Here is a 24,433-nt window from a genome sequence, read left to right on the forward strand (position 1 = left end):
GAATCTGGGGTGCTGGTGCTCCAAGGGAGGCCGAGGTGAAGCCAAGGGCTCGGAGGAAGGGGAGATGGTCACCCTGGCTTCAAGGGCTCAGAGGAGGTGGAGATGGTCACCCTGGCTTCCCCGATTGGAGGGGTGGGAACTACCCTAGAATGCCCTCTGAAAGGGGCATACTGTATAGGTGATGCGCCTGGGAGGAGGAGGAAGGGGAGGAGAAAAAGGAGGAGGAGGAGGAGGGAGTCTTGAGCTGGAGGAGGAAGAAGGATGACCTTCTGGGTAGAAGGAATGAGGGAGAAATGGGAAAACTGGCAAGGAGACTGGTATGCGATTTGACCTCAGCCTGGAAGCATCCAGTCAACAGGGGACTTTGTCAGGAAGATGGAGTCGAGGGAGGCATGGCAGGTCTGGAACAAGAGCAAGGGTTCTGGGCTTTATCCAGAGGAGTGGGGTGCCCTGCGGGGGTGGGGTTTGACTGCCAAGACGGAAGCAACAGGCAAGTCGGGGCTTGCCTAGCATTATTTATCCAGCTAATCTGTATGCTCTAGAAGTCTGTCTCGGTATAAACATCTCATTTGACAAAGTGAGGAAAAAGCCTGTTTAGGTCCCGCATGTCTGTTCTGCAGCCACAAGGTGGGTGGGTTTTGCATCAGGGTGGGTCAGACTTCTTGTCACTACCTTATCCATCTCTCCTTTTCTCTACTTTTTTCTTCCTGAGGGAGAAATTGAAGAGCTTCCCACACATGTAATCTTGTCTCAAATAGTAACAGTGAAACTCTGAAAATAAAAAGATTCTCTGGTCATTAAGAGGTTTGATGGTTTGCACAGTATTTATTTCATTTTTGGTCATGTTGACTCTTACGTAAATATGGTAACTGCTTGTTTAAAATTTCTTTTCATAATATAATAATCACATTGAAAGGTCAGTCAGGTTTTTGCACAAATGGTCAACATGCTTCTGCCAGTGATGGTTCTGGATTAAATGTATTGCCTCTAAAAGTTCATCAATGTATTTTGAGAAGTTTTTTCATAAGAAAGTGTTGCTAGTGATTCTGTCTAAAAGGGGAGGAAAGAGAGGGAGTGATTTCCCTATAATTTAGATAACTTTGTCTAAGTCTGATTTTAAATTATCTCATAGGTAGAACAGATTGATCGTTACCAGAGGCAGGGGGTGGGGAGGAGAAAAATGGGTGAAGGGGTCAAAATGTACAGAGTTCCAGTTATAAAATAAACAAGATCTGGGATGTCACATACAGCATAATGACCATAGTTAAGAATATTGCATATTTGAAAATTGCTAAGACATTAGATCTTATCACAGGAAAAGAAATTTGTAGCTGTGGGTAGCAATGGTTATTCACTAGACTTGTGATCATTTTGTAATATATACAAATATTCAGTCATTTTGTTGTAGACCTGAAACTAACATAGGATGTCAATCATATTTCAATTTAAGAATATTTATTTGCATTATATTCGAGACATTGGAGAATTCCTCCCTCCCCACCCCCAACCCCCCCACACAATCATCCTGAAAACTCTTGGGTCCACTTTTTCTCTTAGCAGAAGAAAGGGATAAAATTACATTAGCCGACTTTCTATGCTTGTTCCTACTGTTTTCTCTATTACAAGGCTGACATTTTTCTAGATAAATTTGCATATCTATAGTTGATCAGTTTTGCTTCTTACTGTTCTCATGTATAATCCGTATACATATATGTATATAGTATAATTCATAATCCCATGGCAATAGGTGTTTGACCTAGTTTGAAAGAATCTGATCATAAAGGAGGGAGGAAAAAAATTAGTTTTTAAAGGTAAGGCTTATTTGCATATGAATCATAGCTATGTAACAAAGTCAGGAGGTAAAATATTGAAAGGTCTTAGTTTTAAATATTTGGGCAATGTTTTCCATATCTCCCTGTTTTCTCATCAAACCACATGTCCAGTTGGGGACTGGAAAGGCATCTTTACTCTATGCTTGAAATCATAACACCTGTCCCACTTGTCTTTTGGGACCAAAAATAACTGCACAAAACACCTACTATGTGCCAGCCGCAGCAGTAAGCACTTTACTTCATGTCCACCATCCTGGCCAGGTGGGTGCTGTATCGCCCCGCGACTGACGGGAAACAGGCTGACGTAGCCCTGCTGGAGAGAGGAGAGCTGGAGGCACCTTGAGCCTCCCCTCTTTATGACTTTACACTGCTCATGGCATCCCCACCACGCACATTTGTGGCTTCATTCTCCTGTTGACATTGCAACAGGATGCTTGCACATGTTACTGTTGGTTACCTCCGATATCTCAGATCTTTAAACAGTTGTCCCTGTCTTACTTCAGTCACTTCTGCATTTATAGAGCCATCTTCCAGTCTCCATCCTGATATTCTTCTCGTGTGTTCCCTGCTTCTTTATTTCTTTAGGTGAGTCTTGCTGTGTTCCACAAAAGACTTGAAGCAGCTTGTTGCTTGTTGAAATGTTTGTCCAAGTCTGTATGGCCCCTTGGGGATGTGTGTTGTGGGTTTCTCAGAAACACCGCTGTGTGCTGGGGCAGGTGGGTACAGCTGAGCAGAAAACACGCTGAGCACTTGAGTTTCCAGAGTTACTCTCATTTATTAAGACCTTGAAAAGGCGCTAAAACTGTTACCTCCTGGGAGTTTTTCATCACAGTCATGGTAAAGGATGTGTTTGGGAAGTATTAATATCATGAAAAGAAATACAGACACAATTCTTTCAAAATTGCTCCCAGGAAGTATACAGCTCAGTACCAAGGAAATGTTTATAAGAAGGTAATGGTAAAAGCTGTAATTTGGTGCTGCAGTTAGATTAGAACGTTCTTTCGGTAATTCAAGCCTACCTCGCTAAAACATAAGCTCTTTATGACACTTCAGAGATATGCCTTTAACCACAGAGGCCTCTCAATGACTTCGTGTTGTCATGCCAAGCTGGGATATTCGCTATGGAAACCAAGTTGCACTTTCTTTTTTTGTGTGGTAATTCTTTTTTTTTTTTAAATGTGGGTATAGTTGGTTTCTGCCGCACAAAGAAGTGAATCAGTTATATACGTATGTGCCTTCCCTCTTGGACCTCCCTCCCAGTCCCCTGGGTCATCACAGAGCACCAAGCTAAGCTCCCTGTGCAATATAGCAGCTTCACACTGGCTATCTATTTTATACGTGGTAGTGTGCACATGTCAAGGCTCCTCTCCCAGTTCGTCCCCCAGCTGTGTCCATGGGTCTGTTCTCTACTTCTCCATCTCTATTTCCATCCTGCAGATGGGTTCATCTGTATCGTTTTTCTAGATTCCATGTATATGCATTGATATATGTCATCGAGGTTTCTTCCCAGAAGCTAGTCTGATGTAGAGAAATTTAAAACAATAACCTCGCAATAGCAAAAAAAAATATTTTCTAATTTTCAACAGATTAAAGAATAGGCCACATAAGAGAAAAACAAATATTGCACTTCCTTTGATCTGCTGAAAATTAGAAAATAAATTTTGTGTAGTCAGTGGATTAATGTTCTACATCACTGCATCAGACTAACTTCTGGAAAGGAGACCCAATGACACAGTTGCACGATGTGATTGTGACTTTACCGAAGTGCAGGGTGTTGAGAGACACAGGCACACCTCATACCAGATGGCCCTCTCGACCTTGGCATAGGCAGAATCTGGAACATCTTAGCAGAAATTACATAACGAGAGCAGACCCAGCAATCTTGGCTGTAAACCACTCTCATGGTCATGAACCATTCATAAGCCCCCTGTGGGGGCTCCTGTGGGAACTCGGGACCCGAAGCGAAGTCCTGAGGTGGCTCGATTGGGAGACCCCTGCCCCAGGTCTCCGGGGTTTCATTTCATTCACCTTCACCTGCTTGGTTGGGCTCGTCTGCCTGCATCTCTGTCCGCAGGATTTAACGTGAAAGCATTTTAGCATGGAGACTTGGACATGTGTGTTGTGTGTGTGTGTGGATGTTGTGTGTGTGGGGGGGAGGGGTCGTGTTTGCTGTATGTTTTGTGTGTGTTGTATGAGTGTGTGACTGTTGTGTGTGTATTGTACATTGTGACTATTTTGTATATGTTGTGTGTGTGTTTTATGTGTATGTGGTATGTTGCGTGGCTGTTTTCTGTGTGTTTTGTCTGAGGGTGTGTTGTCTGTCTGTTGTATATTTTGTGTGTGTTGTCCTTGTGGATATTGTGAGTATGTAGGTATTTGTTGCATGATGTTTGGTGTGTGTGTTGTGTATATTGTGTGAGTATGTAGGTATTGCGTGATGTTTGGTGTATGTTATGAATGTGTGTGTGTGTGTATTCTGTGTGTAATTGCATGTTGTGTGACTGCGTGCCGTGTGACTGTTCTGTATGTTGTGCACGTGTGTATATTTTCTGTGGCTGGTGTGGCCTTTGCGAGTGTTTTCCAGTGCGCGTGAGCGTGCTGTGTGCATGCCCTGAGCCCGGCGCCCCTTCCCTGAGCGCGAGGTGCACAGCTGTGAGGTGGGGAAAAGCCCAGCTCCCGCCCTGTGGGGCCGGGGGCCCAGCTCCCCGCTGAGCCATCAGCCGCTGAGGATGTGACCTGCGCTGTGCTGCCCTTTCTGTCCTCCGCGTTCTTCCCAGGGAGGCAGCGCTGCGGTGAGCCCGTGCGGGGGCGCGGGGGGGTGAGCGCTGCGGAGCTGGACACGGCTTCGCTCTCAGGCCCAGACTCCTCGAGGCAGACACTTGTTCCAGCTTCAACCTCCCAGTCTGTGTGAGCCCCTTCCTTCGCACACTCACAGTTTACCGTCTGTCCACACCCTGCAGGATGTGGACTCCACGGTGGGGGGTTTTCTGATTTGTTCTCGGATCCACCCCAGATCCCGAGCACACTGCCCGGCAGGTAGCATGAGCTCCAGGAACATTTACTGAATGAGTGCGGGTCAGGATCGATAAGTTCCAGCATGTGAGTCCAGGTCAAGGTTTTCAGTCCGGTGCGGGCGGCGTTGCTATGGCTGCCATCGAGCCTGTTTGTATTCTCAGTAACTCCTGGGAAATGGCCTTTCAGAGCACCCTCTGGTCCTCTCAGGTGGGTGCGCATCTGCAGGGGTTGTGGAGGGGGACCCCCGCTCACACACCCCGCAGGGATGTCCTGTTCTTCTGGGCCCGGTGGCAGCCTGTCCTGGGGTCCTTGTGGTCTCTGGTGCCCGGGTGTCTGCCGTGGTGTGACAGGTCTCATCAGGTGCGGGGCAAGAAGCCGCCTGGTGCCAACAGCCGTGGGCCTTCCTGTTGCCCCCCAGAGGTGAGGACCTGGACCCCAGCCTCCTGGTTCCAGAAATGCCTGGTGGCTTCTTCCACTCTGCTGGCAGGGGCTCCCTGGCTCTGTGCCTGCCCCCCACACCCAAGTGCCCAGCTAGAAGCCAGGCCTCACTCTGAGCCCACCTCTCTGGGGGAACATCCATCTCCCAGACCACCCCGGGGGAAGAGACCGCCAACCCAGTGACCACAGCTTTGCAGCCCCACTTCCAGACTTAACCGTCAGAGCTTGGCTGTCTTCCTCCCCTTCCTCTTTTTGCAGGCTCTTCCCACAGCCACTGGCCGTGTCCACCCCACCCTCGTCCAGCCCTGCTCACTCTCTGGTGTGTGGGTCCCACTCTTCTTCCCTGATTCTTGAGAAGTAAAGACCAGTTTGAAGAGTTGCAAATAATTCCTTTTTGCCTCTTGACAAAGTCTGGAGTCTTTCCAACCACATTTGAAGATACATCTTGCAATAGATGATGTCATAGTTACTTGTCAGCATTTTTTTTTCCCCTTTCCTATTGCACATATCACAATTAGGGACATTTTAGCCTAGGCTATAGCCTGGCCATGGCCTTTAAACTCTACTGCGGAGTTCAAAGACAGCAATACCTTCTTTGTTTCAGCCTTTGTCTTCCTTTCCTTAAGGTAATGGATGCCTCTCATTCAAAGGTAGGAAGCTGCCAGGCCACCAGAAACAATGAAAGAGTGACCTAGAAAGAATATAGTTGTTTAATACAACCCTACCTCAGGTATAGCCCCACTATTGAGGCAGGGGAAGGTTAGCTGATGATGCAGAGGAACACGGCAGAGTGGCCATCCTCATAGATTTGGAGGATGACAACTGGGAGCATCCCCTGGAGGCTCTTTCTTAGCTACTCCCCAGCTATCTGGAAGGATCAGTGCATGTTTTTTAGCAGGTGCTGTCTTCTGTCTGCCAAACAACTTGGTAGGAAAACCATACTTAGAGCATTTTCTCTTACAACTTCTTGTATCATCTCTGCATGAAGGATAATTTTTTTAAAAATATGGACCATTTTAAAAATCTTTAAAAAATTATTTTTATCATTTTTTAAACACTAAAAGCATTTTGTATTAGGATATAGCTGGTTAACAATATTGTGATAGTTCCAGCTGAACAGTGAAGGGACTCAGCCATACATATACATGTATCTGTTCTCCCCCAAACCCTCCTCCCATCCAGGCTGGAGCATAACATTGAGCAGAGTTCCATGCGCTATACAATAGGTTTTTGTGGTTATCTATTTTAAATATAGCAATGTGTACATGGCCTTCCCAAAGTCCTTAACTATCCCTTCTCCCTGGCAACCATGAGTTCATTTTCTATTTGTGAGTTTCTTTATTTTGTAAGTAAGTTCATTTATATCATTTCTTTTTAGATTCTGCATATAAGGGATGTCATATATTTCTCCTTCTCTGGCTTACTTCACTCAGTATGACTCTCTCTAGCTCCATCCATGTGGCTGCGAATGGCCTTACTTCATTGCTTTAAATGGCTGAGTAATATTCCATTGTATACATGTACCATGATGTGGACCATTTTTAAAAAGTGCCTCTGTTTTATGTTTTGACTTTTTGGCCTCGAGGCATGTGGGATCTTAGTGTCGCAACCAGGGATCTTTGCCTGCATTGGAAGGCAGAGTCTCAACGCCTCGACCACCAGGGAGGTCCCCACTGAAGAATAATTCTTAGGTGGGGTTTTGTCTGGCACAAACAGTATCTCCATCTTCCTTGGTCATAGGGCTTGGTAACCTTATTTTTGTTTCTTGGAGTGAGAACTTCCCCAGGATGTAAAGGGAAGGATTTCTGATGTGTGTTGAGAGCAGTCACAAAGATGGGCTCAGAATTAAGTCACATTTCGCAGCCAGAGTGTACACTGGTATACCGGTGAGGGGCGGGAGTCAGGAAGATGTTTACAAAGGAGAGCTAAATATGAAGTGCTTCCAGCCCCACTGTGGAACTTATTGCTCAGCCAAGTCAGCCAGTGTGGTTTTGTCAAGACCTTCTTGTGGTCTTGACTGTAAAATATCAAGGCAGAGTTCACACGCATAAAAACAAGTTCTAAAAAGGATGCTCACTTTCTCTGTGCTTTAAAAGGACAGCTGAGCAAAGCTGAGAGGGTCTCCTGGGGGCCCAGCCATGAAAAAAAAAAAAGAGAGAGAAACCTGTGATGCTTGAGATGGTCTAAGACTTGGCATTTGAAGTAGTTCTGCTGGAAGATTTATTACTGGATAAGTCACACATTTTGAATGAGAAATGGAATCAAGTCAAGGGTTGAACAAGCAGACAAGGACAAGCCAAAGAAAACAGTGCTTTCTTCTCCAACTAGTGGGTTTGTTCTAAAGGACGAGTTAAGAGCTCTATAACCATTTTTTAAAATTGAAGAATAGTTAGTTTACCATGTGTGAGTTTCTGTCGTACAGCACAGTGATTCAGTAGTACACGTTGTTGCTCAGTCGCTAAGTCCTGCCTGACTCTTTGCAACCCCATGGACTGCAGCACACCAGGCTTCCCTGGCCCTCAGCATCTCCAGGTGTCTGCCCAAGTTCATGTCCGTTGAGTAGGCGATGCCACGTTAGAAGAAAAAAGAAAAAGATCCTGCAGGATGCAATGAAGTTCCGCTGCGCTGTGACGAAGACCCAGCACAGCCACATAAACAACAACAACAACCCCCTCCCCCCCAAAAGCCCTTATAAAAAAAACATCCAGATTCCCAGGCACTCCCTGTAGAGTCTGCTCAAGAGACAGGGCTATGGGAGGTCCAAGAGACTCTGGCGCTCAGCCAGGCATGGGGCCCTCTGGGTCTACACTGGGTTTGAAGGCGCTGCCTTCAGTAAATAGTGTCAACAGAGTCAGTTCTCTTCTCAGCCCACTTGTGAGCCCAGGAGGCAAAGCCAGGGTTGGGAGAGCTGGCCTGAGCTCCTGCACACATCCTTCCTTTAGGCCTTTGCCTGCAGCAGCCCTGGAAATGGCTGACTGCTGATTCAAACATCAAGTTTCTGTCCTCTTCTCATTTCCCCACTGGGTCAAGGCCGAGAAACACTGTGCTCCATCCTGTGAGTCCCATTGGCCGAGTCAGGTCAGGTCTCCATCTGCCTTCAGAAGGATCGAGTGTAGGAAAGTGTTAGTCACTCAGTCATGTCTGACTCTTTGGAACCCCATGGACTGTAGTGTCCATGGAATTCTCCAGGCAATAATACTGAAGTGCCATTTCCTTCCCTAGGGGGTCTTCCCAACCCAGGGATGGAACCTGATTCTCTCACATTGCAGGCAGATCCTTTACCCTCTGAGACACCAGGGAAGCCCTCCCAGTATAGGAAAGTTGTTCTCAAACTCAAGGCCTGCATGTTCATGAACAGTGCATGGTGAGATGAAACCAAGGCAGCTGACGATTCCAATCAAGGGCTGTGACAAAGAGTTGGGTAAGAAGTAAAAGTATTATCCAACAGGGACCCACTGCCCAGCACAGGAACCTACTGAGTGTTATGTGGCAGCCTGGCTGGGAGGGGAGTTTGGGGGAGAATGGATGCTTGTATATGCATGGCTGAGTCCCTTTGCTGTCCACCTGAAACCATCACAACATTGTTAATCGCCTATACTCCAATGTGACCTAAAAAGATAAAAAGATGTTAGTCGCTCAGTCATGTCCGACTCTCCATGACTCCATAGACTGTAGCCAGCCAGGCTCCTCTGTCCATGGGATTCTCCAGGCAAGAATACTGGAGCAGGCTGCCATTCCCTTCTCCAGGGGATCTTCCCAACCCCAGATCAAACCCGAGTGTCCCGCATGGCAAGCATATTCTTTGACATCTGAGCCACCAGGAAAGCCCCTGAAAGAAGATAAAGTATTATTCAATGGAAAGGGGAAAAAAAAAAAAAAAACCCTGAAATCAAGTAAAAGAACTTTCAGTGTACAGAATTCATTGATATTCATTTTTCATGATGTACATCTACCACATATCAGGCTTTCTTCTAGATAATGATAATGTGATGGTGAATAAGACAAACCACATTCTTATCCTCCTGGGGCACACATGCTAGTAGAAACAGATGGTGAATAGACAAGATCATGAAGGACTGTGTGCAGTAAGTGAGGTGCTGACACACGCTCTGAAGCGCCAGGAGAGACTTCAGTAGAGTGGGAACGTGTATGCATGTGCACCTGACATCTCAGCTTGAGATGCTTATTTGGCAATGAGGAGGGAATTTCTTTGGCAGAGGCGATTGGGAGTTTAATTGTGTAGGAAGGACGGGAAAGAGAGATTGCAGTTGTTCAGACAGGAAGTGATTCAAATTTGGCTAAAGCTTTTTAACAATGAAAAATGAAGAGAAACAGAACCACTTCAGCGTGGCAGTACTTACATTTCAGAGTTTGCGCAATGAAGGTTGAGAAACTTCTGGTTGCCAACCACCCTTTTGTTTCCTTGAAGCCGTTCAAGTCTTTGAGTACTGTTTAGATTTCGGTTCCTGAGAGGCCTTTGTGGTGTGGACTATATTTAGTGTCTTATCACCTGAGACCAAGCGATTTGTACCTTTCATCCCTGATTACTCTAGACTGGAGTATTTGTGCAGATAATCCCCACTTTTTAGCTGTGGTTTTGGTTGGTGTTTTGGAATGAGAAGCTTATTGGCTGTTGTACGCACTAGTGTATCTACCCTTTTAGTCAGAAATACTGATCCACTCGTTGCCAGAAATATCCCTATTCCAAAATGAGATCCCATTAGGGGTTTATGGCTCTACAGCTTCAGTAATATTTGCCTCTCTGTGTAGTATTATTTGGAGAAGGCAATGGCAACCCACTCCAGTACTATTCAGTTAAAAATATTCTCAGGTACATCCATTATCTGTAAATTTCTCAGTTACCCTGTGAAGTTTCTCTGTTAACAGGGCAGGAATGTTATACCCTTCCATAGATTCACAGAGCCTGAGTGGGTTGTTGTTTCATCACTAAGTCATGTCTGACTCTTTCCGACCCCATGTAGCTCTCCAGGCTCCTCTGTCCATGGGATTCTCCAGGCAAGAATACTGGAGTAAGCAGTCATGCCCTTCCCAGGGGATCTTCCCAATGCAGGGATTGAATTCGGGTCTCTGGCATTGCAGGCAGATTCTTTACCGGCTGAGCCACCAGGGAAGCATCTTTACTCCCGCCACGCAAATAGGCTCATCTGTACCATTTTTCTAGATTCTCCATACGTGTGTTAATATGCGATGTTTGTTGTTCTCTTTCTGACTTCCTTCCTTCCCTCTGTATGACAGACTCTGAAAGGATGTTCTATGAAAGCACCTAACTCATTGTCAGACACGTGTATGTCCTGATGTTTGTGTGTCCTTCCTGTATCGTCAGTTACTAGGTTTGGGCCGGATGAACAGTTAGGGACCCAGTGGGGAGGTAAGCTGTAAATGACACTGACGGTCTTGCACGTCCTTTGAGAAACTCAGGCTGGAACTTGTGTGACCGAGAGAGCAGTTAAGATCACACTGGGGCACGGTTTCTTATGAGGGAGGCTCGGAGGGGCTCCTGTTTAGTGTATTTCCATCGCAAAGTCTGGGTAACAGGTGAAGCAGCCATGGTTGGGGTGGTTCTCGCTTCTCACCCCTTGATCTTCCCTGATCCTTGCTTCTGGGAAGATGCTTCCTTGAACTTCATGGTGGTCTCTGTAGAGCTGCCCAAGCTTTTATAAAATTAATTTCTGGCTGTGCTGGGTCTTCACGGCTGCACAGGCTCTTCTGCAGCTGTGGTGTGCAGGCTTCCCATTGTGGCGGCTTCCGTGTCGAGGCTCCTGGGTTCTAGAACACAGGCTTAGGAGTTGTGGCACATGGGCTTAGTTGCTGCACAGTATGTGGGATCTTCCCGGACTAGGGATCGAACCCATGTCTTCTGCATTGGCAGGTAGGTTCTTTACCACTGAGCCACCAGAGAAGCCCTGCCCAAGCTTTTTGCAGAACAGAAGTTCTCAAACTTGTGACTTAAAGACCTCCTTTCACTCTTAAAAAATTACTGCAAACTTTAAACAGATCTGTTTACATGGATTAACTATTGATATTGATCTAGAAATGAAACTAAATATTAAAATGAATTTTTATTAATCATTGAAAATAGTAACTTCATTACCTGTTACCATAAGTCACATCTCCTTTATAAAAATTATTAGATTTTTAAAACAAAGTTTAAAAATACAATTTTTTTCTGGCATTGTTTTACACTGTTTCCATTGTTCTGGAAATCTCACTAATATTTGGCTCAGCAGAAGACAAATTCTTGTATCTTGACCTAGTCTTTGAGATATTATAGCTCATGTAGTTTCCTGTGATATTCAACCCTGAGTATTCATTGGAAGGACTGTTCTGAAGCTGAAGCTCCAATACTTTGGCCACTGCATGTGATAAACTGACTCACTGGAAAAAAAACCCTGATGCTGGGAAAGATTGAGGGCAGGAAGAGAAGGGGAGGGGGCGTGCAGAGGATGAGATGGTTAGATCGCATCACCAACTCAATGGACATGAATTTGAGCAAACTCCAGGAGACAGTGAAGCACAGGGAAGCCTATAGTACTGCAGTCCATGTGGTCTCAAAGAGTCGGACATGACTGGGTGACTGAACAACAATAATTAAAGCTTCTTGTGGGAAGACATGTGTAGAAAAAGAACAGGCTATCTTTGAATTAGTATCAAAGTAGTTTTGACTTTCTAGACCTTCTGGGTGGGTCTCAGGGACCTTTGAGAATCACTGTGCTTCACTGTAGCCCACCAGGCTCATCTGTCCATGGGAATTCTGCAGGCAAAAATACTGGAGTAGGTGTGGGTTCCCATTTCCTCTTCCAGGGGATCTTCCCAACCCAGGGATCAAACCCAGGTCTCTCGCATTGCAGGTGGATTATTTACCATCTGAGCCACCAGGAAGTCCCTTGAGAACCACTAATGTAGAATATCTTTTACTCTTTAACAATCTTTTGTCAACATTTGTACAATTTCCTCTAAACATCTTCCTCTTGATGTTTGTGTTCAAGCGATCATGATGGCTAATAAGTCTTTCTTCATTATTCTTGGTCTCGGCAAGACTGGAGACAGTGGGTTCATAGGCCTCCCCCTCTCTCTCCCCCTTCACTTTCCTTCCTACCTTCACAACCTATGGAGGTTTTCTTTTGCCTCAAGACTGGTCTCTCTGTCCCTAGAACCTGGCAATCGCCAGGCAGTTTTTCACTTGACATCATTCACAATCTACTTGTTTCCTTAAAAGTCTTGATCCTGGCTAATATTTATTATTTCTGGTTTATGTTTTATAAATACTCTCAAAGCATTTCCATCCAAAATTGAGAGAAAGTGTTCTGAGATGTGTAAGGAATTTGAGGCATGTTCATGGCTGACTGTCATATCTGTGAACATCCAGAAACTGTAGCAGAATTCTTCTGCCAGCCAAGAATGAGTCAATGGGCCTGGATTGCAGGCAGATTCTTTACCCTCTCAGCCACCAGGGAAGCCCTTCCTTAGCTGATATGTTGACTAATTCTGACATCCAGGGTAGTGATATGTTGATATGAGTGTTTTGCAGAGAGCAGAGAGATTCCCCATCCTCCCCCCAAAATGCATGGTTCTAACCCCTGAAGGTATTATATTTACCAGAAATATAATATTTCTGGTAATAAAATATAAAAATATTTTTATTTTATAAAAATAAATATGAGAAATAAAAAATATAGATATGAAATAGTTATGGACAAAGCATTATATTTATGAATGTAAAGTAATTATGTTGTTGCTGTTCAGTTGTTCAGTCATGTCCGACTCTTTGTGACCCCACAGACTGCAGCGTGCCAGGCTCCTCTCACCTCCTCTATCTCCCGGAGTTTGCTCAAACTCGTGTCAATTACTGACGTTTAAAATAGCTTCATGCTTCTAGAGGCTATATGTATTGGTAGATCTAGGGGAATACAAGAAGGCATCTTTAGTGCCCATACAGAAGTTACACTCAGGGAATCTTCTGTGTCTCCTGCCCAAAACTGGTCCCAAGTCTGGATCCTGAATCTTTTACGCAGTTATTGAGGAATTAAGATCATAGGCTTCTACTATGGTCACTCTTGGGATGACTCAGGGCCCCGTGGCATTGGCCTTCTCTGAGGTCAATACCAGCTATATTCTTGACCACAAGCTGAGCTCATAAGTAGGTCTAGTCATCCTAGAGTTGGGATGGCTCAGCATCGTCCATCAAAGCTCTTAATTTAGAGACTTACTAGTAAGAATGCAAGAGGCAAAGAAGGCATCTGTGGTCCTATGGCCTCATCTCCCAACCCGTGGACCCAGCTCCATCCTCCCTGGGAGCAAAGTGAATAGGGGTGACTGTTGGACAGTAGTTCACCAGCTGCCAAGTTTTTGCCAAACTGTTTTGAGAAAAGACAAGAGAAAGGAATAGGTGAGTATTCATATAACCTTTGGAAATTAAGGAAATGATTAAACAACTAGGCATTCTTGAGTCTGCCGAGATTTTCCTTCTGCTTCTGTTGTCAAGTCATGGCCTCATCTTACTCTTATAAGTATCTTCCCTGACAGAGGCTTACTTCTCATGGGTTGTACTATTTCTTGGAAAATCATGGAATAACAACACTAGAAACTAAATCATTCTTGCAGTTAGTATTTGCTAAAAAGTACATGATTATAAGCTACTTATCTTACTCTAAACAGTGTATTTAAAGCTAAACCTATTTGACCACCTCATGCCTCTCATTCTCCCTTTATTTGCTGGTGAGATAGATATTAAGGAACTCTGTGACTAGGCAGTGTTCAGAGGTGACGATGGAGAAAAGAGATCAGTGTCATTTTAATTCTGGGAGATGTCGCAGGCTGGGCTGACTCGCCATGGTTCAGGACGGGCCACGGATAGTCATGGCACATTCCTGAGTGTGGCCATTGCTTTGCTTGTCTGTTATGGTGCTACACACTCAGTGACTTAAAACAACAGTGTATTAGCATCACTCGTGCTTCTGTGGGTTGAGGGGACTCAGCTGGGAGGTCTTCCTTTGGCGCCCCTCCTGGGTGTGCAGTCAGACAGCAGCTGACTAGCGTTGACTGGCCTAACACCCAAGATGGCTCTCCCATGGCTGGGGTAGGTCCTGGCTGTCAGCTGGGGCTGTGGACTGGGGCACCTCCGTGTGGTCTTTACAGGGTTTAGGGTTTCTAATAGTGTGGCAGTCTCCGGAGAGTGGGCACCAAGAGAGTCCTCCAAGAGACTCAGGAAGAAGCTGAAAGGTTTCTAATGATTTTGCCTCAGAAGTCCCAGAAATTCCATTCTACCTCATTTTATTGGTTGGAATTGGTTGAGTAAGTCACTGATTTAAGGGGATGCCAGATTCAAGGGAAGGGAAATCAGACTTTGCCTCTAAATTAAAGGAGGAGTAGAGAATTTTCATCCACCTTTAATATATTTGTTTAGTCGCTCAGTCATGTCCGACTCTTTGGGACCCCATGGACTGTACCCCACCAGGCTCCTCTGTCCATGGGATTCTCCAGGCAAGAATATTGGAGTAGGTTGCCATACCCTCCTTCAGGGGATCTTCCCATGCCAAGGATCGAACGCGCATCTCCTCTGTTGATAGGTGGATTCTTTACCACTGAGCCTCTGGGAAATCCCTTTAATGTACTACAGTGATCATGTTGAAAGGGAGGGAACCACTTAAAGAAATTAAATTGGCAGTTATATTTCAAAAGGATCAAAGGGTTGAGAGATTGCAACATCTGGATTTTGGAAGGTGCTTGGGGTGCTCAGGGAAAAGGGAAAGTGACCAGTTCCAGAATCTTTTAAAAAACCAATGATGCTGGGGGCCACGTAGAGTTACAAGGAAAGAATATTAGATTGAGAACCGTGTTTAAGGAAAGCAGTACTCTTGTTACACATTTTGTGTATGACTAAGCACAAAAGGTTCGCTCAACCCTTTGTTTTAATGACGTGGGGAAATTGGTAACGGCCGCCTTTTGGATGGTGATAGATGACGTGGTCATATGTGCTTTCGTATTATGTGTTGAAGCAGTCACCAAGTCAAGGACAGCCTGGTATAAGAGAGACGTCCCGCCAGTCCAGTTCTGCTAGGTTACTAACAATTCTTGCAAGTTACTGAGGCAGTTGGCCTCTGGAACTTGCTGTATGCTTTCTGTGCTAACATGGCAAAAACCAGATACTAGGAGCCTCTGGCCATTTACCTTCACTGAACAAGATGAAAGCTGCAGTTAGAACCACAGGTGGCAGCGCTGCCTGCCCTGTATGTCTTTTCTTCTTCACAAAGGAGGTTATGTGCATGTGCGTGTGTGCTCAGTTGTGTCTGACTCTTTGCAACCCCATGGACTGTAGCCCACCAGGCTCCTCTGTCCGTGGGATTTTCCAGGCAAGAATACTGGAGTACATGTCCATTTCCTCCTCCAGGGGATCTTCCAAACCCAGGGATTGAACCTGTATCTCTTGCATCTCCTGCATTGGCAGTGGATTCTTTTACCACTGTGCCACCTGGAAGCACACAGAGGAGGTTGAGAAGTAGTTTATTGACCATGGAAGTTGTCTGATATTTTATACTTTCTCCCCAGCTCTCCTCTTCTAGTTCACATATAGCTGTCTGATTGGTAAAAGCCTTAAAAACCAGAGGAACTGGAGTAGAAGGATGATCACAGGAATTTCCAGGTCAGGAGGAAGTTTCCCATTCTAACAATCTTTGAATTAAAAAAGGAAAGGAAGAAATGCCCTAAAGAAATGAGTACACGTTCATTCCCTGGGCACTTGGCCGTGAGTCCAGCATGACGAATGTCCGTATGCTGGCTGTTTGTACTGTGCTGTGATTGACATCAGAGCCACTGGTCTCCGCTGGCTTCCTGCCCAGGTTCACGAGGGCGCTGAGATGTCCGTAGTCCACCTGAACTTGTGGAACCTGTGCTCATTGTGGAGTGACGGTGCCGAGACGCATCGTTGATGTGCAGCTTCTTCCCTGAAGAGCTGGAACTGGAGGAAATAAATGCCTTCACTGCTCAGGCCCTCAGGACGCCTCCGAACAGCGGCTGGTAGCTCAGTGGAGCTGTGAGGCCACTCTGTGAGTGGGAACGCCTTCACTGCTGGGGTGGCAGCGGTTGGAAGGACGTTCCTCGTGCTTCTCCTCAGGGTGCCTGCTGATATTGTGGGCCTGAACGCTTGCTCATCCCACTGCCTTCGTCAGAAGAGCTGTGTCCTTCTGAAGAAGAAACTTTTACACTTACGTGTAAACTTTACACGTAACTACTTATGTAGAGAAAGGGAGCCTCCAGCCCGTTAAAGCTACGAAGCTGCAGTGACAGGACGTAGAAAGAGACATAGATTTAAAAAGTCATTCTTTGGAGGTCAGTGGATGGAAAATGTGTGAACGGAGCAAAAAAACTAGACCGTAGAAGGAAGTCCATTTAGGACAGTGGTTTCTAAACCTCTCTCAGGGAACACTGTGGTTCTGTGAACACTTACCGGCAGTTCCATAAATAACAACAAAAAGAAAACAGGCGTAGCCAGAGTCACAGAGGCCCCTTGTGCGAACATGTAATTTTTGAAAAACTTTTCCACGACTGAAGTCAGCTTAGCGCGTGAAGCCTCATTTCCATCTGATGCCAGGAAAAAAAAAAACCTTGGCGATGCAGAGTTGTTTAGTCTGCACTGGGTTATGGCTCAGTCTGTGTAAACTAAGAGAATCTGTTCAGAACTCTTCCCTCTTCAAGCAGCTCGTTTTCCTCTGGATGGTAACTGGGATTTTTCAGACGTGATGGAGGTGGAGGTAGGGAAAGCTTTCAGCTTGTCCTAGGGTCCGGATAAGGGTTCTGCCTGAAGGTCATTCTCTGGATTTACATCCCCCAGTGGAGACTGAGCTTGCCCTGATGGTCTCCACCTGTGCCAGCTCATCTCAGAACCCCCTGATGTCCCTTTGGAGGGTCTGGGACTCTGAACGCTGGACCTAGTGAGGCAGCCTGGCCCAGGCCCGGCATTTCTGTTGTCCAGCTGCCCCTTGGCCATGCTGGACCCCAGACTTTGCTACGACATGGGTGGTATCCAGGGCTACACTTTGGGGAGCCCAGGGATTCTGGTTTCTTCCAGGGCCCCCTCAAGCCTCCTCTCTCGGGAGGAGGCCAGGGTCTCTCTCTTGTTTGGTGGCAGAGGAGAATGGGTGCTGAGTCACCTCTCAGCGACCGTCCAGGTCAGTAAACACCAGGCATCTCCTCTGCTTTCCTTCTCACCTCCTGCTTAACCCTGCTCCTCTGGGTGGGAAAAATACCTTGCACCGTTTACATGAATGTACATCCTTCTGAACTCGATGGTTTATGATATAATGAGAGGTTCAGAGTTCACCAACATTTGAGCTTTGGGGAGTCAAGAAAACAAGCACATAAATGCTCCCTCTTTAGAGCTGTCAAGTCTGTCCAGTGTTCACAATGGACAATCCTTCAAAGTGTCATGCCTCATTGGCCATGGGCAGTGTCTTGTGTTCTGACCATGAGAGCATGCTGTACCAGTTGACAAGGTGCTGTTTCTTTCCTGCATTGTAAGATGTTCCACCTGAAGAGGGTCACGTGATCTGAGGAGCTTGATGGGTAGGAGAGAGGCTGAAAATTCTCAGGGAATACAGTCTCTCTTAGACTTTCCTGTAGCTCAAATGGTAAAGAATCTGCCTGTGATGCAGGAGACCAGGGTTTGATCCCTGGGTTAGGAAGTACCTCTGGAGAAGGGAATGGCAATCCACTTCAGTATTCTTGCCTGGAGAATTGCATCGACAGAGAAGCCTGCTGGGCTACAGTCCATGGGGTCGCAAAGAGTTGGACACGACTGAGTGACTAACACACAGTCTCTCTAAGGGAAGGTGGTCCAGGGGGTAGCAGACAGTCAAGTCTCCCAAGTGAGAGTTTCAGGGATGGGAGGGTAGTGAGGGACACACACTCCAGAAGTGTTCTGTTGTTTCTGTTTCCCACACACTTTTGTCACACTACATGTGTCATTATTTTCATGAAAGGTCTCTGACCTAAAGTATACGCTGCATCTACAGCATTTGTGTGATGCTGAGACCAGACCGGACAGTGACTTAGGTGATAGTCTCCACTTTCTGAAGCCTCCAACCCAGGGTGGAGCAGGGCAGGTGGACACATCTGTTACCTAGGAAACAGAGGGAGGAGGAGCCAGGGAAGGCATTCAGCACAGCTGAGTGTGGGAGATGATGAATTCAGGATCCCAACAGAACAGTGGTCACAGGTGAGAAGGGCAGGCCTTCAGGTCTCATCCCGACAATGGGGGGCTTTTTGAGGGTCCCGCATGGGTGTAGGGGCCCAGGCATCTAGCAGAACAGCTGGGGTAGGGGTTTGTGGGAGGCATCAGAACATAAAGAAAAATGAAAATGTAATTATTATTTCTATATGATCGCACAAATCAATTTTACTTTCTACTTGTAAATGACTTTAAAAACTTCCATTGCCTAAACAGTTAAGACAGTTGTATCGCTTCTGGGCTAGTTCTGCAGTGTTGAGCTGGTTCCCCCCATATCAGTTTCATTAACTGCCACTCAGACACAAGCAATGAAGCAGTTTCAATTGAAAGATGCAGAGAATCGGCAGCAGTGTAGAAGTCTGGACACACACTTGTTTGCAATCCTGCACACACGTTGCAATCACCTGGGTATACGGTGACACATGTTGTTCAGTCTCTAGGTAGTTCTGACTCTTTGCAACCCCATGGACTGCAGCATGCCAGACTTTGAGTTTGCTCAAACTCAAGTCCATTGAGTTGGTGATGCTATCCAACCATCTCATCCTCTGTTGTCCCCATCTCCTCCTGCCTTCAATCTTTCCCAGCATTAGGGTCTTTTCCAATGAGTTGGCTCTTTGCATCAGGTGGCCAAAGTGTTGGGAGCTTCAGCATCAGTCAGGAAATCAGGGTTGATTTCCTTTAGGATTGGCTGGTTTTATCTCCTTGTAATCCAAGGGACTTCAGTGGCACTAGTGGTAAAGAAATCGCCTGCCAATGCAGGAGACCTAAGAGACAAGGGTTTGATCCCTGGGTCAGGAAGATCCCTTGAAGGAGGGCATGGCAACCCACTCCAGTATTCTTGCCTGGAAAATTCCATGGACAGAGGAGCCTGGCAGGCTACAGTCCATGGGGTTGCAAAGAGTCGGACACGACTGAAGTGACTTAGCACACAAACACGGGAGCTTTCAAAACTCTGATATTTGAGTCTCAGCCGCAGAGACTCTGATGACACCGATCTGAGCATCAGCAGTCCAGATCTTCTCGGTGATTCTAACATGCAAGTTGGGTTTTGAGAACCATCATCTAAATAGGGATTCACTACGGGATGGGACAAGAGATGAGTTCTCATAATGCTTGATCACCAGCCCTAGACTGAAGCTTGTTCCTCTGAGAAAGAGGAACCATATGAACTCTGGAACCTGATAAAAGAAAAAGAAAAAAAAAAAAAAAAGAAAATATCATCATTTGTGGTCACAAGGCAGGCATTAGGGCAGAAGAGCTGTGGCTGCTGGATGATTTATGCTTTCTTCCATCTCAGAATTATCTGGGGCAGCTGAGGTTAGCTCAGTTCCTGCGTTTCTGATGTGAGTATCAAGAGAGGGGTGAAGGACACCAGCGTCTGCCCAGGCTGGAAGGGATATAGGAAGGGGTGGTGTGTTCTGTTAGGAAGGAAACAATCATCGTTGACTCCGTGTCTCCTGGGAGTTCGGCCTGTGAAGTCCTCAAAACAAGCTGGGGGCCAGTCACTGGCTGGAGGCACAGACTGAAACGGGAAGCAAGGGGTGCACTGGGACCTCAGCCTCCTCCCTCCGCCCGCCCTCCCCACGAAGGTGTAGGTGTGACCCATTCATTGCATTCCGCTGAGTTCAAAACGAACTTAAGTGAGTTTTAAGCTCAAAAGCCCACGAGGTCTGGCCAAGAAGTCTGATATCAAGATTGGACCACAGGCACTGCTGTTCTCTCTCCCGAGCACGTAACAATAGCAATAAAAACAGCAGGTCTGCCCCAGGTCCCAGGTTGAGAGCATTAGCGCCTTGAACCCCCGCCAACTGCTCCACAAGGTGGGTGCTGTTACGATCCCTCTTCTCGATCCCTCTTCTCGGAAGAGGAAACGGAGGTTCGGAGAAGTTCAACAAAGCGCCTGAGGCTGGCTGAAAGTCAGGCTTGGGGACGGGAGTGTGAGCATCCCTGGGGTCCAGAACTCCGTTTGGAAGTCGTGCCCAGGGGCCCCGCCGTGGGGGTGGGGGACATCCACGGGGCCGAGGTCACAGTGAGTCGTCCCCTCTCTGTCCCGAGGGGCGCGCCCGCGGCCGCCGTCCAGTCCAGGGTCCTGCGCGGGGATGCCAAGGGGAGGGCGGCACCGGAAGGGGCCGGCGGTCTCCCGGCTCCCTTGTGGGGCGGAGTGGGAGCCGTCCCCGCCCCGGCGGAGCCCGAGCTGAAGCCGCGCCCGCACTTCCCCGGGCGCGAGGCGGAGCTGGCGGGGAGCGCGGGTCCGGCTCCCGACCGCGGGGATGTGACGCGCCGGCTCCCAGGGCGCCTCCGCCCGCCCGGCCTCCCCGCACGCGACCGCCCGGCGCCAGGTAGGAGGGCTGGGGGCGAGGTTGGGGTTGGGAGGAGGGGCGACCGTCGCTTTGGCACCTTCGTCCCTTTTATCTGCACAGCGCGCAGAAAGCAAGCGTCCTTTCTCTTACTCTTGGTTGTCATTTTGTCTTGTAAGGAGGTGATGGCAGTTTAATCTGTGTTTTGTTTTTGGTGGTCTTTTTGGGGGGGGCGGTGGTTGTTTTTGTTCCCCTGTGAACCAGGAGTAAAAGTTGTTCAAATCTGTCTTTGGGGAACTTGGCAGTCTTTCTGGAGGTTTACTCTAGGGTGTGTCTGTAAATTGCTTGCAGGCGTTTTAATCCGGCCAAGTTGAACTGGTTTGGGAGTGGCCCTCCTAGGGATTTGGGCTCGAAAGGGTTGTCTCCTGGAGGAGATAGTTATGAATGCCCTAAACACCGTGGGGAAGGATAACTTGTGGCTCCTGCAGATGAAGGTTGACACTGAGTGGTGTGGCTTCGGACACTAGGATGACACTCATTCACAACAGGCATGTGCAGCACTTTACAGTTTATAAACCCCTTTATAGTTACCGCTCTTATCCTCCCAGCAGTCTCCCGAGAGACACGCAATTATCACCCTCCTGTTACAGCGGAGGGAACAGAAGCTTAGATGGGGTGATTAACTTGGTGGAGGGCTGGCACCCAGAAGGAGGCAGAGACCTCTGGACTCCACAAGCTGTGTGCTAAGGCACTCAGTCGTGTCTGACTCTCTGCGACCCCATGGACTGCAGCCGGCTGGGCTCCTCTGTTCATGGGATTCTCCAAGCAAGAATACTGAAGTGAGTTGTCATTCCCTTCTCCAGCGGATCTTCCTGACCCAGGAATCAAACCCACGTCTCATGTGTCTCCTGCATCGGCAGGTGGGTTCTTTCTTACCTATTTTATATCCTATTCAGTACTTCCTTTAGTATGTTGTAGTCATACCCCCTGGTGTTCGGATGGTAAAGAGTCTCCCCATGATGAAGGAGACCTGGGTTTTATCTCTGGGTGGGGAAGATCCCCCAGAGAAGGGAATGACAACCCACTTCAGTATTCTGCCTAGAGAGTTCCAGGGACAGGGAGCCTGGCAGGCTACAGTCCATGGGTTCGCAAAGAGTCAGACATGACTGAATGACTAAACAACAGTTTACTTAACAAATGTTTATCGAGTGTCTGCTGTGTGCCGGGTACTCTTCTATAATAAGTACTGAGGATAGAGTAGTGAACAAGATGGATGCTAATCGCTGTCCTTGATTGGACAGGAGTCTGCTTGGTGAAGTAGAGGACATTGGAGGTCTCTCTGCCTAGTGGGATTCTTGGAGATTTGTCCCTGTGGACAAGGTGTGGTTGTCCTGGGCATCACTCGATACACTCTGGCTCAGCCATGCTCCTGGACAGGGACAGATGGAGAGCCTGTGACTGGGCTGCATCTGTGGCAGGTGTGTCTGTCTGGAAGTAGGCAGAGAGCTTGTGGAGAGCATCTCACTGATCAAAGTGGCAAAGCTGGACAATTGCCGTGAAGCTCCCATAGCACTGGGGTTAGGGAAGCACAGGGGTTATTTTTATGCCATTAACACGTGACAAACTCAATGTGAGCACACCGCTTTGAAGGACAGGAGTCGTCACGGACTCTGCCTCTGTTGCTCCCCATCTGCTGCTGTCAGCCAGCAGTTGCCTGTGTTTTCCTGTCTTCCAGGATGTCAGGTGGGCTGACAGGATGTGCAGTGTGAGCAGCTTTGCCCCCCTTGAACCCCAGTACGTGCTGGGGCCCCAGGCAGCGCTGTTGCAGCCAGGAGGCTGTGGCACGCGGGAACTTGCAGAGTGATCTCACTGAGTGTGGCAAGGGGCCGGCTTCCCCAGGGTTGTGGGTCACTAGCATACTTTGGAGTTCAGCACCATGAATTAAAAATGAGAAGAAAGCAAAACAACAGTGGAGACAAGGACATCCCTGGTGGTCCCATGGTTAAGACGTCACCTTCCAAGGCAGGAGGTGCAGGTTCAATCTCTAGTCTGGGGAGCTAACATCCCACATGCCACAGGGCTGAAAAACTGAAACATAAAACAGAAGCAATGTTGTAATAAATTCAATAAAGATGGTACACATCAAAAAAATTTATTTTAAAGTGGAGACAAAGTGAAATCTAGAAATGTATAAAAGGTGAAGCTTGATGTACTTTTAAAAATTGAAGTATAGTTGATTCACAGTAATTCAGGTATACAGCAAAGTGATTCAGTTATTCAACTATTCAGTTTCCAGATTCTTTCCCATTATGTTTTTTTAAATTTATCTTTAACTGGAGGATAATTGCTTTATAGTGTTGTGTTGTCTTCTGCGATACAACAGCGTGAATCACCCGTAAGGATATATATGTGCTGTCCTTCTTGAATCTTCCCCCCTGTCCTGCACTATTATGGTTTATCACAGGATACTGGATAAAGTTTGCTGTGGGTATAAGTAGGTCATTGTTTATTTTATAGGTACTAGTGTGTACCTTAGGAGCTTCCCTGGTAGCTCAGATGGTGAAGAACTGGCCTGCAATGCAGGAGATCTGGGTTCAGGCCCTGGGTTGGGAAGATCCCCTGGGAGAAGGCAAGGGGAACCCACCCCAGTCTTCTCACCTGGGAAGTCCCGTGGACAGAGGAGCATGGTGGGCTGCAGTCCGTGGGGTCACAGAGTTGGGCCCAACTGAGTGACTGACACTTTGACCTCTTTCAGTGCGCACCTTATTGGGTGACCCCAGTGGGGCTGCAGGAACAAAAGAAAGCACAGTGCTCCGTCCTGCCGGCTTCTCAGCACTGCTGGAGGGGACTGCAGAGCAAACTAACATGCACCTCGGAGCGTGCCCAGGGCACTCATGTTCCTAGAGTCCCCAGCGTGGTTCTAACGAGTAGCTGAGGTCGACAACACCAACACATTTTCCTGCAGGCAGTGGAAAAGAGGACACCTGGCATAGCACAGCCTCCCATGTCTTCAAGATGAGAAAGAAGCACTCAGGAGATGCAAAAGCATTCCTGGTGGAAGCAGGCACTCGCTCCTGACAGTCCCCATTTAAGAGGTACAAAGAGCAAGTTTCAGGCCATTTCTCAAATGACCCCCACTACGGTGCTGTTTGGTAGCTGGGTTTCACTGGGACTCAGGGTGCTGTTGATGGAGGAGCAGCTTGACATTCCAGGCTCCACACAGCTGGCTTCCCAAACCAGAGAACTCATGAGGTGGAAGTGTCAGTCAATGGTGTCTGGCTTTTGCAACCCCATGGACTATAGCCCACCAGGCTCCTCTGTCCATGGGATTCTCCAGGCAAGAATACTGGCGTGCATTGTCATGCCCTAGTCCAAGAGATCTTCCCAACCCAGAGATTGAACCCAGGTTTCCTGCACTGCAGATTCTTTACCATCTGAGCCCCTAGGGAACTCATGGACCCCTGAAAATACAGCCAATGGCTCCTGACCAAGAGTTAAATTGAGTCAGATGTTATCACTTTAGACTAGTGCTTCTCACTTCACTCAAAACCCAATATCCCCCCCCCACCCTTTTTTCTTTTTTCTTTTTTAAATTATGAAAGTATGAT

The 24,433-nt window shown here is 47.2% G+C and overlaps 1 protein-coding gene across 5 annotated transcripts in view; it reads left to right on the top strand.

Annotated features, from left to right (window-relative positions):
- Nucleotides 1-24,433, top strand: part of IL1R1 (interleukin 1 receptor type 1) — an 86,281-nt gene that overhangs the window by 15,855 nt on the left and 45,993 nt on the right. Inside the window, exon 1 of one of the 5 annotated variants that reach the window (XM_070475541.1) lies at nucleotides 20,796-20,867. The exons of the other annotated variants lie outside the window; for them this stretch is intronic. The gene's annotated coding sequence lies outside the window, so the exon portion shown is untranslated. Of the gene's footprint in view, nucleotides 1-20,795; nucleotides 20,868-24,433 lie in introns of those variants that run through there. 5 annotated transcript variants of the gene reach the window in all.

Source organism: Odocoileus virginianus, chromosome 2, assembly GCF_023699985.2.
Source record: "Odocoileus virginianus isolate 20LAN1187 ecotype Illinois chromosome 2, Ovbor_1.2, whole genome shotgun sequence".
In the NCBI taxonomy this organism is placed as follows: Eukaryota; Metazoa; Chordata; class Mammalia; order Artiodactyla; family Cervidae; genus Odocoileus; species Odocoileus virginianus.